This window comes from Drosophila navojoa, chromosome 3 (assembly GCF_054131105.1).
Source record: "Drosophila navojoa isolate 15081-1374.11 chromosome 3, UAZ_NAV_1.0, whole genome shotgun sequence".
NCBI lineage: Eukaryota > Metazoa > Arthropoda > Insecta > Diptera > Drosophilidae > Drosophila > Drosophila navojoa.
The window spans coordinates 30,414,735-30,427,458 of NC_142891.1; the positions used below are offsets into that span (position 1 = coordinate 30,414,735).

Here is a 12,724-nt window from a genome sequence, read left to right on the forward strand (position 1 = left end):
CTGGGATCGTCGCGAAGAAATATTGTGATGATTTCAGCGACCATACAGAGCGAGAGAGAGGGACTGAGAGAGAGCGAGTAGGAAAAATGGCACATAGCTGTGCTTCATACGGAATCGGGACCATTTCGATTGAGCGCTCATAGCGCACTGTTTTTGTCGTGCAGTATTTTCACTGCTCGAACCTCCAGCGACCGAGCCGAGCAAAAACGATGTATAGTGGTCGAACAACTTAACAGTTTTGACCTGTAGAAAAATTTGTTCTACATATATATAATAAAAAGACCGACGTTATAGTTTAAATAATAAAAATATTTATTTCTTAAAAAAACTTATAACGGAGTACAATTATTCTTACGCGATGTAAGAGTGGTCTTAGATCTGAATTGAAACTGTACTACTGATTGAAAATTTGTTTGTCTTATATAGCTAGAAATGTATATCGATGGTGGCGTGATTTTGGTGAAGTGAGTGGCCTGATCGCTGCCAAATATGCTGAATATGCAGTTCCCACGAGAAGGGCTCGATGCGTTGGAGTGCGACTTGTTTATATGAATGGATGATCGGATGATTGTTTCTAAGCGGACGCTTGGGCGATTTGTTTATAAGTGGCCGATTTGTTTATGAGTAGTTGCTAGGGCGATCGTGGCTTTGGTGTTGTGTTTAAGTGTGGGTGAGTGCTGATAGATATATTACATATATATTTAACGTAGGAGAGTAATCTTATACTTTCATAGCAGGCTCATACATTTAAAACTGCATTACATATTTTTTTGGAGGGAATAGAAGATGCCATCAATGGAAAATATTTTATTGCAATTTTGAATATATTAGGATAGGTACCTTTCATACCTTTCCAAAAACAAAAATGGTTGCTTTCAAAAGGGGGTTAACTGTATTTGCAAAACATCGATGCCTCGCTCAACATCGGTATCAGCACTAACCAGACAACACAGACCGGACACGTAGTGTAAAGTGCTTTGCACACTTTTTTTTGGAGATTACGACCCACACAACTTCGTATTTGCTCGGCTCCTCACTTTTAGGTTCAGACTACGAAAATATTCGAAAGCACAATCATTTTGCTTCATGCGCTCGACCGAGCTTGTCGTTGGTTGAACAATGTTTCCCCTGCTCTCTCTCTCTCTCCCTCGGTGCTCTTTGCTCTCATAACTATGTATATGTATGTATGCATGTGAGTACAAGCAGCAGCTCACGAAAATTGAAATTTCTTCGCAGCTAGAACCCATGTCTTCCCTTCTGTGTGAAGAGTATATCGAACTTATCAAACCGTTTGCCAAGCGCGTACAAAATATTTGCATTTTCTTTATTATTTGCGATGGTTTTTCCCGATCTATCGATAGTTATGGACATATTGAAAAATTTTGCAACATTCCTTTCATTAAGAAATGAGCTTGTTAATATGTCGCAACTTTTTTAAATAATAATTTTTTTATTTTAATTCCGTTTGCGTTGGTGAAGAATAAGGGCAATTAGATTATTTATTTATTTAAAATCAAATCTTCCAATATGTTTGCAAACGTGTTATTTACATACATACATATGTACATACATAAATTGACATACATATTTATGTATGTTAATGTAATGTAAGTTAACGACAGACCCTACAAAAGGGCATTGCACCGGACCAATTATATCACGGCCCCAGTGCATGCACTTTTGACACGTGCGCTTTGTCAGCAAAATACAACAGAAACGGAACCGCAATCGAAAAGCTTCCTGGAAGGCAAGCCATGTTGATATATTCTATTGTTACAAGAAAATGACTGGATTGATTAAAAGTGCTTAATTCTATTTTTTGTCCTGAAAATATTTAATGCATCTTATTAGTTTGATATACATATATAGTTTTTAATTTATTAGAAGTTTGATGTGCTTTGTATTTTTTAAGTGTTTTGTAGCTTATAAGTTTTTTGGTTATTTACTTTGTTATAAGGTTCAACGAATGAATTAAATGTTGACTACTTCTAATTTTTATATAACCTATCCGATTCGCCTTGTGTTAAATAAACCACTAACAAGAGAATACATAGACTGGACATATAGAACAAACTTGTTCACAGTTGGAAACAGTTAAGTTGGCGGAACACTATACTTCGTATTTGCTCGGCTCGGTCGCTGGAGGTACGGGCAGTGAAAATACTGCACGACAAAAACAGTGCGCTGTGAGCGTTCAATCGGAATGGTCCCGATTCCGTATGAAGTCCCTCTTTCGCTCTCTATGGTCTCTGAAATCATAGCTCTCAGCAGCGCACAAAAATTGAAATTTTATTTGCGACGATACCAGCTCATTCCTTTTGAGTGAAGGGTACACCGAAATTTGTAAACCGTTTGCCACGTTCATACAAAATGCTAGTGTTTTCATGATTATTTCTAAAAAGCGTATGAAAGCGTTGGTGATCATAATGAAAAAGTTTTCGCAACGAGCATGCATACACACACTCCCCCTTGCTGCATGTACTATGAGCATTTGAATGCCTGTGTGCGAAGCTCTTGTTGCCTGTAGAAATTTTAAAGCCCTTCAGTTGCATTTGGTCGCGCTTGTGAAGTGCCCACATACATACATATGTATATACATTTGATTGTGTGTACGCATGGGATGCGATGCTCACAATTATGGAATAGCTTTTGTAGAAGCATTTGTATGCCTATTTGCCTTTACATGTGCGTATGTGTATGTGCATGTGTGTAAGCATGAGACGTGAACATTGGCTGCCTACCTCAACTTGGAATTGTGTGAACGATTTTGGGTATATATAACAGAATATAGCTGCTAGTGGACTCGACGAAATCCTTAGTGCCTAATCCGCAACTAACGGAAACGTTAGCAACGAATATTAATAGTGCCTAATTCTCAGCTAGAGATAGTTTTAGCAACGTCAGAACATTCGAACGAACAACGTTAGTGCCTAATCCGCACCTACGTCGAATTCGTTAAAGAGTGACTCTAACTCCGCAAGCGTGGTACGATCGTGGCCCAAAAAGACATTGTTGCAACCCTATAGGGTACCGCGTAATAGGTGTGTGTCGCAGGATTTTCAGTAACAGATAGACCACTAATCCTGGAGTCTGAGGAACGAGAGTAATCCGGACCATCATCGCGGGAATCAGCAATGTTAAAAATCATTTTTTAAGCTAAAAAAAAAAAATAATTTAAAAAAAAACGAAAGAAACTAAAAATAAAAAAACTAAGGAAGTATTAAAACGAATAAAGAGAAGAATTAAAACAAAGCAAGAAATAGTAAAGATTAATACTTAGTAATTAAGAAAAATTCTAAATTTTACTATATAATAATATAAAGTAAGATTTCAATAATATTTTCTGAAACCAAACTACCATCATTTTACGATTTGATAAAAACTCTTTAAACTAACGACCGTATTATTGAAAATAAACATGCCACCACCAGAAAAAACACTCCTATCTACCAGTACAGTTACAACAAGACAAACTTACTTGACTGAACCAGTTGAAAGTACGAATCAACGAATTAGACAAGTTGCCAGACGTTGTAAAAGTTATAAAAGACTTCTGGAAATAGAGCAGAATTCACTTCATGGCGCAAAGGCGTAGACATGATACTTGAGGCATACTCCGGTGTACAGAGAACACCAAAGCATTATGGTATTTTAATGGTAGTAAGGAGGAAAGTATTTGGTGAACCCGATGCAGTATTAAAAGCTTATAACACCCCACTAATTTCCTATTGGAAGGCTATATCCCAATGTCTCACAGATCACAGACCGCAGGGATCTTAAGACATTGGAATACCAACTTTATACTCTCAGCCAGAATGGACGGTCAATAGACGAATTTCGTCAAGACATTTATTATCATCTGTCTCTAATTTTGAATCAGATAAACAACTATGATTCATCTGTTGAAACAGTAAGAGCCATTACCAAAATTTATAGGGACAAAGCTTTAGACACATTTATCAGAGTTGTCAACCGAGACTTACCCAGGTTATTAGCCATCAAAGAGCCAGCCGACCTTAAACATGCCCTTCACCTGCCTGTACCGACTGATTGAGAACCAGTCGATTAGAAATTCCGTTAATCCCATAAGAGCCCCCTCGCTACCTCCGAAGAACAATCATCAAAATAAATGAATTTCCTCATTGTTACTGGTTCCAATCAGAACTACATGCAGTCTTCCCTAGTAACAAATCCAAAAGAGAACAAAGAAGCTTTTTTCACGAACTCCATCAGCTGAAAAATAGCCATAACTCATCATATATTTCTCAATCTTTTTAATCTCAACACTCCAATCAGATTTTTCGTATTGCCCACTCTAAAAACCTTTCATGGCATTCGAGGCAACGATACAATGAAACAACTCAATATTCTTATCGATGTCAGGGACGGACAGGTACTGAAACGACAGTAATAAATTCCGTATTAAGCAATTACCTTTACAAGCAGTAATATAAAAGTCCGAACAAATCATATGTTCGATAGCCAGAATATAACAATAGATAGACTAGTTCAAGGAAGCCATACTATTATTTGCAGACACAGAACAAAAATTAACGTATACTACTAAGGTAGTAAGGGAGAGTTTCGAATCAATACCGAGAATCCGGTTTACAGCAGGCATTTCCCATATACTATTTCTATAAAGCAAGAAGTCGAAAAACAGATATCAAAAACGCTTGACGACGGAGGTATTATACCTTGTAGATCTTCATATAACGCTCCAGTATGGATCGTTCCAAAAAAAATCGGAAGCCTCAGGAAAAAATAAATACTGACAAGTGACTAACTATCGCAAACTAAATTTGGTCACAATCTCCGTCCGATATCCCAGGCCAGAAATAGGTAAGAGCCTTAGATGATATTATAAGGGATCACTTTGGAAAAATCTGCTATGTCGACATTGATGACATCATTGTTTTCAGCAAAACTGAAAACGAACATGCTAATAACCTAAAACAAGACTTCACTCAACGCCAATATGAAAATACAAATGGACAAGTGTGAATTTAAAAAAAAGGCAGTCAATTTCCTAGACAGTGGCGTTAAGACAAATACAGAAAACGTTGAAGCAATTTCCCAATTTCCCGTAACTCTTAAAGAACTACGATCGTTCTTAGGACTTTCCGGCTACTACCGGAGATTCATCAGAGATTATGCAAAATTAGCTAAGCCCCTTACCACTCACCTCAGAGATAAAGATGGTCGTATATCAGCAAAAGTATTAGATAAATTTAGATAGCCAAGCAATAGAAGCATTTAACAAAATAACAACCGATGCTTCGAATTAGGATATCGGTGAAGTCCTTTAACAAGAAGGAAAATGCAAAACCTTCGAATGTACTTGTATATGGAACTGCCAAAGTTATTATATTCACAGACCACCAACCAATAACATATGCTCAAAGTAATAAAAATCAAATTAAAACGTTCGAGAAGTTACTTAGAAGAGTTCAATTACAAATTAAAATATAAGCCAGGAAACCCAATAAACGAAATTAATAGTACCGAAACGATAGTTTATAGCTATGAAAGTTCGTCACACAATCTAATCCCTACAATAGAAACACCCATTAATTTTTTCAAGAGCCAGCTATAGTAATCGGTGATAAGCCCGATTATAAATTCGAAATTACCTTCCCATACATTTTTAAGAAACGACTTGACCCAAGGTTTATTTACTACAGAGCATATCATGGGGAAAATACAAGAATTTTACCCACTTCACTTTTCTAATTATAAAATGCTATAAAATCGATGAACAGTATAAACTTATAAAACAAGAACATAGAGTCAAAACATGATAGACACCCTCCAAATCCCGCAATCCAAGCAACACCAATTCCCCAATTTCCAGGCGAAATCATTCACATAGATATTTACATAACTGAAAATAAGGCCATTTTAACACGCATTGATAAATTCTCAAAATACGTTCAAATCAAGGTTTTAAATTAAATAAAAATCTTAATTGCATTCGGCATGCCCAAAATTGTAGTAATCGACAATGAACGATCTCTAAATTCAGCCTCAACAATGTTCTTGCTGCAAGATCAACTAGGTATCGAAGTTTACACAACCCCTCCACAACCCCTTCACTCCACTCTGTCGGAAAGAAACGACAGTAAATATATGAGTTTCACAGATATCTTTCTATATATATACTAGCTGGCCTGGCAAACGTTGCATTGCTCTATCCATTTCTAGGTAAAAAATTGTTTAAAGCTATGTCGTTCAGGTTGATATTATCAATTTATTAATCGGATTTTTATTCAAGCACCTTGTGGTAAACGACATTCTTTGTTTTTTGGTCAGGTGCAAGATCAAATAATGCTGATGGTTTGCGAACACGTGAGCATGCCACGTACAATTGACCATGAGAAAAACACGCATTTTCTAGATTGAGGCCACAATCAAAGATTGGCCCTGTGATTTGTTGATCGTCATGGCGAAGGCATATCTAAAAGGGCATATCTGTTGGGATCATCGGAATCCTAGGAATAACAACTTCATCTTTAAATTTTCCTTGTAGTATCGACGCGTGAATCACATTGCTCATCAGTTCTTATCACCAAACGCGTTCCATTGCACAGTTTTGGTTGGTTTTAATTTCTAAGCATGATAATTACCGAGCCCACCTTCAGTTGTAAATTGAATAATTTCCGCATAAATTAAGTCATTTGGAAACAGGCATTGTATATTTAAGTGTTTTGAGTGTATTTGTCGTGATTCTAGTGCTTCGCCATAAAGCATGCAACGCAATGGCTCTGGACGCGGGACCACTAATGGCAATGTCACTTTACCACGAAGGTAGCACAAACCGAGCGTTTCACCAGCAAACTTCAATGCGCCACAATGCTCGCAAACAACGTCCATTGAACCAATGCAAACTAAACGATTCAAGCTGTAGTCAATGGTGCAATCATATCGAAACGCTGCTCGGTTCAAATCAATCCTTAAACCAGTTTCACGGGCTGCCTCTCTTTGAGAAGCACGAATTAAAGCCCTTCGCTGGGTACTAACGCGGCGCCTTTCGCGGGCGATTCCTCGTTCGTCGTCAAATAATTGAATCGCGATATTCCGTTGCCTAATTGCATCATGGGTCCGCCGGGAAAGATTAGATCTTCTAGGACACGGCATTTTTATTAATAGTAATACTGAATATGCCCTCGCACAAAACCTCATAAAACAATAGAGAAAACAAATACCTGAACTTTCGAGATATTTAGCTTCTGTATGCACGTGTATTATTTTTATCAAATGTGTTTTTTTTTTATGAATAGTCAGGTTCGCCTGAGGCTGTGCCGTATAATATGAGAGCAGGACCGAAAACAGTCACTGTTATCAAGCCTACTGAGTATCAATGGAAATTTGAATCATTAGGGAAAAAATGTGTTTTTCAAGTATTCGTCAAATTTTTTCAGTAATTTTAAGATCTACTATCCTACTCGTAGCGGAGACAAATCCAACAAATCAAAAACCATGAAAATTGGTTCAACAGATCTCGAGTTATAAGTGTAGGAACACTTTTCACAACTCTCTTTTATATATATAGATTATCTTATTAATATAAAAGGTAGTAAGATTATGGATAGATCATCCATAGATAAATGGATAGATCATCCATAATCTTATTACCTGTTATATTAATAATAAGTGCTTTATATAAAATATCAAATTATGTAAATAATAATACTGCTAACGAGTTTATTTAAGTATTGCATAACAAAATTACATTCGATTTCGGTTGCTCTTTATTTTTGGGAAGGGTATGAAGCGTTGGTACGCGTAAACAATATGTATTTGCTATAGAGAGCTGCATGAATGCTAAAAAAACATACTCGAATTAACAATGCTCATACTGAATTGAGTGGCACTGAGGCCAAATCAGAAATTGTATGAGTGAGTGAGTGCGCTCGTATTTGATTCAGCATATATACAACGCAATAGTGGCACCGGTCTTTACTTATGCAATGCCTTTATGGGGGTCTGCTGCAAAAACCCACATAAGCAAAATTCAAGTCATACAAAACAAAGCACTAAGGACTTGGACCGGAGCCGAATGGTACGTCAAAAACGAAACCCTGCACACCGACCTCGAGATGCCGACAATTGCTGAGTTCATTGGCCGACACAGCACAAGGTACGCGGACAGATTATCCGGCCACCCAAACCAGCTTGCTGTCAACTTATTAACGAACACCATCAACAGAAGGCTGAAAAGACCACACCCCCTGGACCTGAGAAGCGACCTCAATTAAAGTAAAATCTAGTAATAACAGCATAAAGCCAATTTAATAGTTACGGTACCCTTATACATGCGCTATAGAGTCAACAACAAAAGCTGCAATAAAACTATAATAGAAGAAAAAAAAAAAAATCAGATTAATAAATTAATCAGTGTATCCCAACCTGAACAACATAGCTTTCAACAATTGGATAGGGCAATACAACGTTTGCCGGGCCAGCTAGTTATATAAGTTAACAATTGCTACTGTCGTTCTAAGGATCGACAGTCGCAATCCAGGGTTCGTTGGCTGTGCCATCGCCATGTTACACGGGCGATGTCCACATCTTGGTAAATACTTATTAAATGAAGCTGGTTGGGATGAACATGATTGAAAGAATAAGAACTTCAAGTAAACGTTATAACTTTTAATAATCAAAGGGTTGTTAGTTTTTTGTTAGTTCGATCTGATTGATTCCGCGAGTCGTCTGGAACTGATCTTCCAGTTGCCCAATGGCTAACTCCTCAGTTCTTCTCTGGGCCATGGCGAGCTCGTCGCAGTGGCAGAGCAGCAGCAGAGGAGCAGCGGCGGCCGCAACGTCAGCGCCCTATTTCGGCTGTGTCGCATCAAACAACGGCGTCAGCGTTAGAGCGGATGTCGCACCAGCGGTTCTTAGCTGGCCGTCGCTGACCTCTTGGCAACAGTGGCGCGGGCGTAAGTGGTTTCCAATAGATGCCGCTGAGACTGCGCATTCGTTTCCGGTGTCGACTTGGTATTTTAAGTGTCAGCGTAACTGCAACTATGTTGCAATAGCTGGGTCGAAGTGGCGCAGTTGGTTAGATGTTAGCATAATTTGTTGTCAAGTGGGTGATCGAGGCGTGGGGCGAAGTCAAGTGGGTAATCAAGGCGTGGGGTCTGAGTGATCTGAGATTTGAGACGTTGAGGGCAGGGGCAGGGGATAAGAAGCAGTGCTGCGCACTAGCTGGTGTTAACTTATATAATATAAGATAATGACATGAAAACACTAACATTTTGCCTGAGCATGGCAAACCCTTTCAAAAGTTACATATACCTTCTAAAGGGAGGTATGAGGTTTGTTCACTGATCGAGCCTGAAGCGACGGAGGCGAGCAAATACGAAGTGTTGACATGAAGATATATGCAATCAAAAACTCGAGTCACCCGACGCCTCTATGATTCGGATAATTGTTTTATTCCTCTTTAGGTCTTATATATTCTCATTAATTATACTGAAGGCAGTGGGTTATGAGTCATAGAGTCCATGCACAACTCTAACTCTAACTCACTCAACTCATATTCTGCTTCGCACTCACTCACTAAGTCTCATCTCGAAGGGACTGTATTTTGCTAGGTTATGAGTGCGGCCATGCAGCCCTCTAATACATACAGTTTTGCAAGAAAGTGTTTTCACACGGAAAAAATTTTAAATTTTTGTTTAGAAGCGAAATAAAAACAGTAAGAATATTCATTTTCAAAAAATTTTTAATGCAAATAGGTAAATTAAACTATATACTGTATTGGTAAGTAAAAAAAAAAAAAAATAACAATATATTTTTATTATCAAAAGAAAATAACAAAAAACAAAAAAAATTAAGAAAAATCAGCTGACAAGTAAGTGTTTACACAACTCGCTTTTTCGTTTCTTTTTGTCGCATATTCTAAATTTACCGTTGTTTCCCGGAATTTTCCGATCGACAGCGATGACAGCTAAATTTTTTGTGTGGTTTCGTTATTCGTTGAAGCATTTACTCCGATAATAACATTATTTTCACTAAATAAAAATGCCAGGCAAACGTGTATCATTTGATATGTTGGTGTATTATAACCACACATGGGGTGGTTTTGATCTCTCAGAAAACGGTATATAATATACTAAACCGTGCAAAAAAAGAGAATAGGTTCGAGTCAAAGCCCGCAACAGGTCGGCCTCGCCTATTAACACCCATGACAGAGCGGATTATGTTGAGAAAAATCGAGAAACCAACTATTTCGACCAGGAAGCTTGCCAGTGAGCTGCAGGAGGAATGTGGCATAACCATTTCTCGGGAAAGTGTCAGAAGTGCACTAAAACGTAACGATCTATCGTCCCAAGCAGCGCGTAAAAAACCACTGTTGTCGGCAGATCACGATCAAAGGCGTCTAACATTTGCTAGAATGCATGGAAATCAGCCAGATTCATATTGAGATGATGTTATATTTTGCGATGAATCCAAAATGATGCTATAGCGATGGTCCAGCTAGAGTGTGGCGCAAGCCCCTAAAAGGCCTTGATAATAAAAATATTACACCGACTATAAAGTTTGGAAAACTTTCGATAATGGTCTGGGGGTGCATCTCAAGCAAAGGAGTTGTGAGATCTATGTTTTATTGAGAACACTATGGATGCTGGACAGTATTTGAACATTTTGCTCACACATTTAGTAGCCAGTGCCAACAAATTTGGGTTCTTTGCCAATGGTAAACTAACTTATAGGTTTTATCAGGACAATGATCCCAAACATAAGGCAAATCTTGTTAGGTGCTGGCTACTTTATAATTGTAAGAATGTATTGGATACGCCAGCTCAAAGCTCGGATTTAAACCCCATTGAGAATTTGTGGGCTTATTTGAAGAAAAGAAACGCCAAGAGGCATCCAATGAATAAAAAAGAGTTGAAAACCATTGTTTTGGAGGAGTGACAAAATATTCCACTGGAATATGTAAGAAACCTGGTCCACTCAATGAATACACGCTTGGGATAGATATAGATGCTAACGGTGGTCACACAAAATACTAGCTTTAACTACAAAGTAGTTAAAACACTATAATGAATAAATAGTTTTAGTTGTGTAAACACTTTCTTGTCAGCTGATTTTTGTTACTTCTTTTGTTTTTTGTTATTTTCTTTTGTTAATAACAATATATTGTTATTTTTTATACTTACCAATACTGTATATAGTTTAATTTACCTATTTGCATTAAACATTTTTTGAAAATGAATATTCTTACTTTTTTTATTACGCTTCAAAGCAAAAAATTAAAGTTTTTTCCCTGTGTGTAAACACTTTCTTGCCAAACTGTATGTACATATGTCAATGAATGTATGTATGTATGTATGTGCATAACACATTTGCAAACATATTAGACGTGATTTTAAATAAATAAATAATCTAATAAATAAATAATCTAATTAATTGCCTTTATTCTTCACGAAAGTTAAATTTAAAAAATGATTTTTTAAAAAAGTTCGACATATTAACAAGCTCATTTCTTAATAAAAGGAATGTTGCAAAATTTTTCAAAATGTCCATAGCTATCGATATTTTGAACGAGCTTGACAAACAGTTTTATGAGTTAGGCATACTCTTCATACAGAAGGGCAGACATGGGTTCTTGCTGTGAAGTAATTTCAATTTTCGTTAGCTGCTTCTTGCCACTAACCAGAGAACACATAGACCGGACACGTAGTGTAAAGTGTTTTGCACACTTTTTTTTTGACATTACGACCCACACAACTTTGTATTTGCTCGGCTCCTCACTTTTAGGTTCAGGCTACTAAAATATATTTTTTTTTTCACTATGACCGGCGAGTAACTTATACATACATATGTATGTGTGTAGAATAGTGACTGGCGGATAACTCGCGCTAATATTTACCTGATTTCATTTCAATGATCGTGGGTTACCTATCAAAAGGTATTTTAAAAAAAATGTAGTACTTGATTAAGCTCAGTATATAAAATGGGATGCGATAGTCGATTCTCTGCAGCTGTTATATATACATGCGTATACAGGAGCAAGCAAATAAAAAACCTATAAAAAGTATTGGCAAGTGCACTTGTCACTTTACTTAATCAGCTACTCAAATATAAGCGCGCCTCTGCAATTCAAACCCAAAATCGTTCAGACAATTCTAAGTTGAGGTAGGCAGCCAATGTTCACGTCCCATGCTTACACACATGCACACACACAAACGCACATGTAAAGGCACATAGGCATACAAATGCTTCTACAAGTGATATCCCACAATTGTGGGCATCGCGTCCCCTTCGTACACACAATCATACATACATATGTATATGTGCGCACTTCTCAAGATCAACCAAATGCAAATGCTGGGACCTAAAATTGCTACAGGCAGCAAGAGCTACGCACACAGACATACAAATGCTCATAATACATGTAGCAAGGGAGACTGTGAGCATGCACATTCGTCGCCAAAGCATTTTCATCATGAGCACCAACGCTTTCATACCCTTTCCACAAATAATATCGGAAACACATATACAGATTTTGTACGAGCTTGGCAAACGGTTTGATAATTCGGTTTACTCTTCACACAGAAGGGAAGGCATGGGTTCTTGTTGCGAAGAAATTTTAATTTTCGTGAGCTGGCAGCTCAGAGCTGCTGCTTGTGCTCACATGCATACACACATATACACATTTGAGAGAGCAAAGAGCACCGAGAGAGAGAGTAAAGGAAACATTGAGCACAGAGGG

The 12,724-nt window shown here is 37.6% G+C and overlaps 2 long non-coding RNA genes across 2 annotated transcripts in view; one reads left to right on the top strand and one right to left on the bottom strand.

Moving 5' to 3' along the window:
* LOC149091999 (uncharacterized) overlaps positions 1-12,724 on the top strand; it is a 133,602-nt gene that overhangs the window by 101,553 nt on the left and 19,325 nt on the right. The window lies entirely within an intron of this gene.
* On the bottom strand, positions 6,839-7,300 carry LOC149092002 (uncharacterized). Its single transcript, XR_016196542.1, has 2 exons — positions 7,206-7,300; positions 6,839-7,154 (listed from the first exon to the last, which is right to left on the bottom strand). It is a non-coding gene; the product is annotated as an uncharacterized LOC149092002 (long non-coding RNA).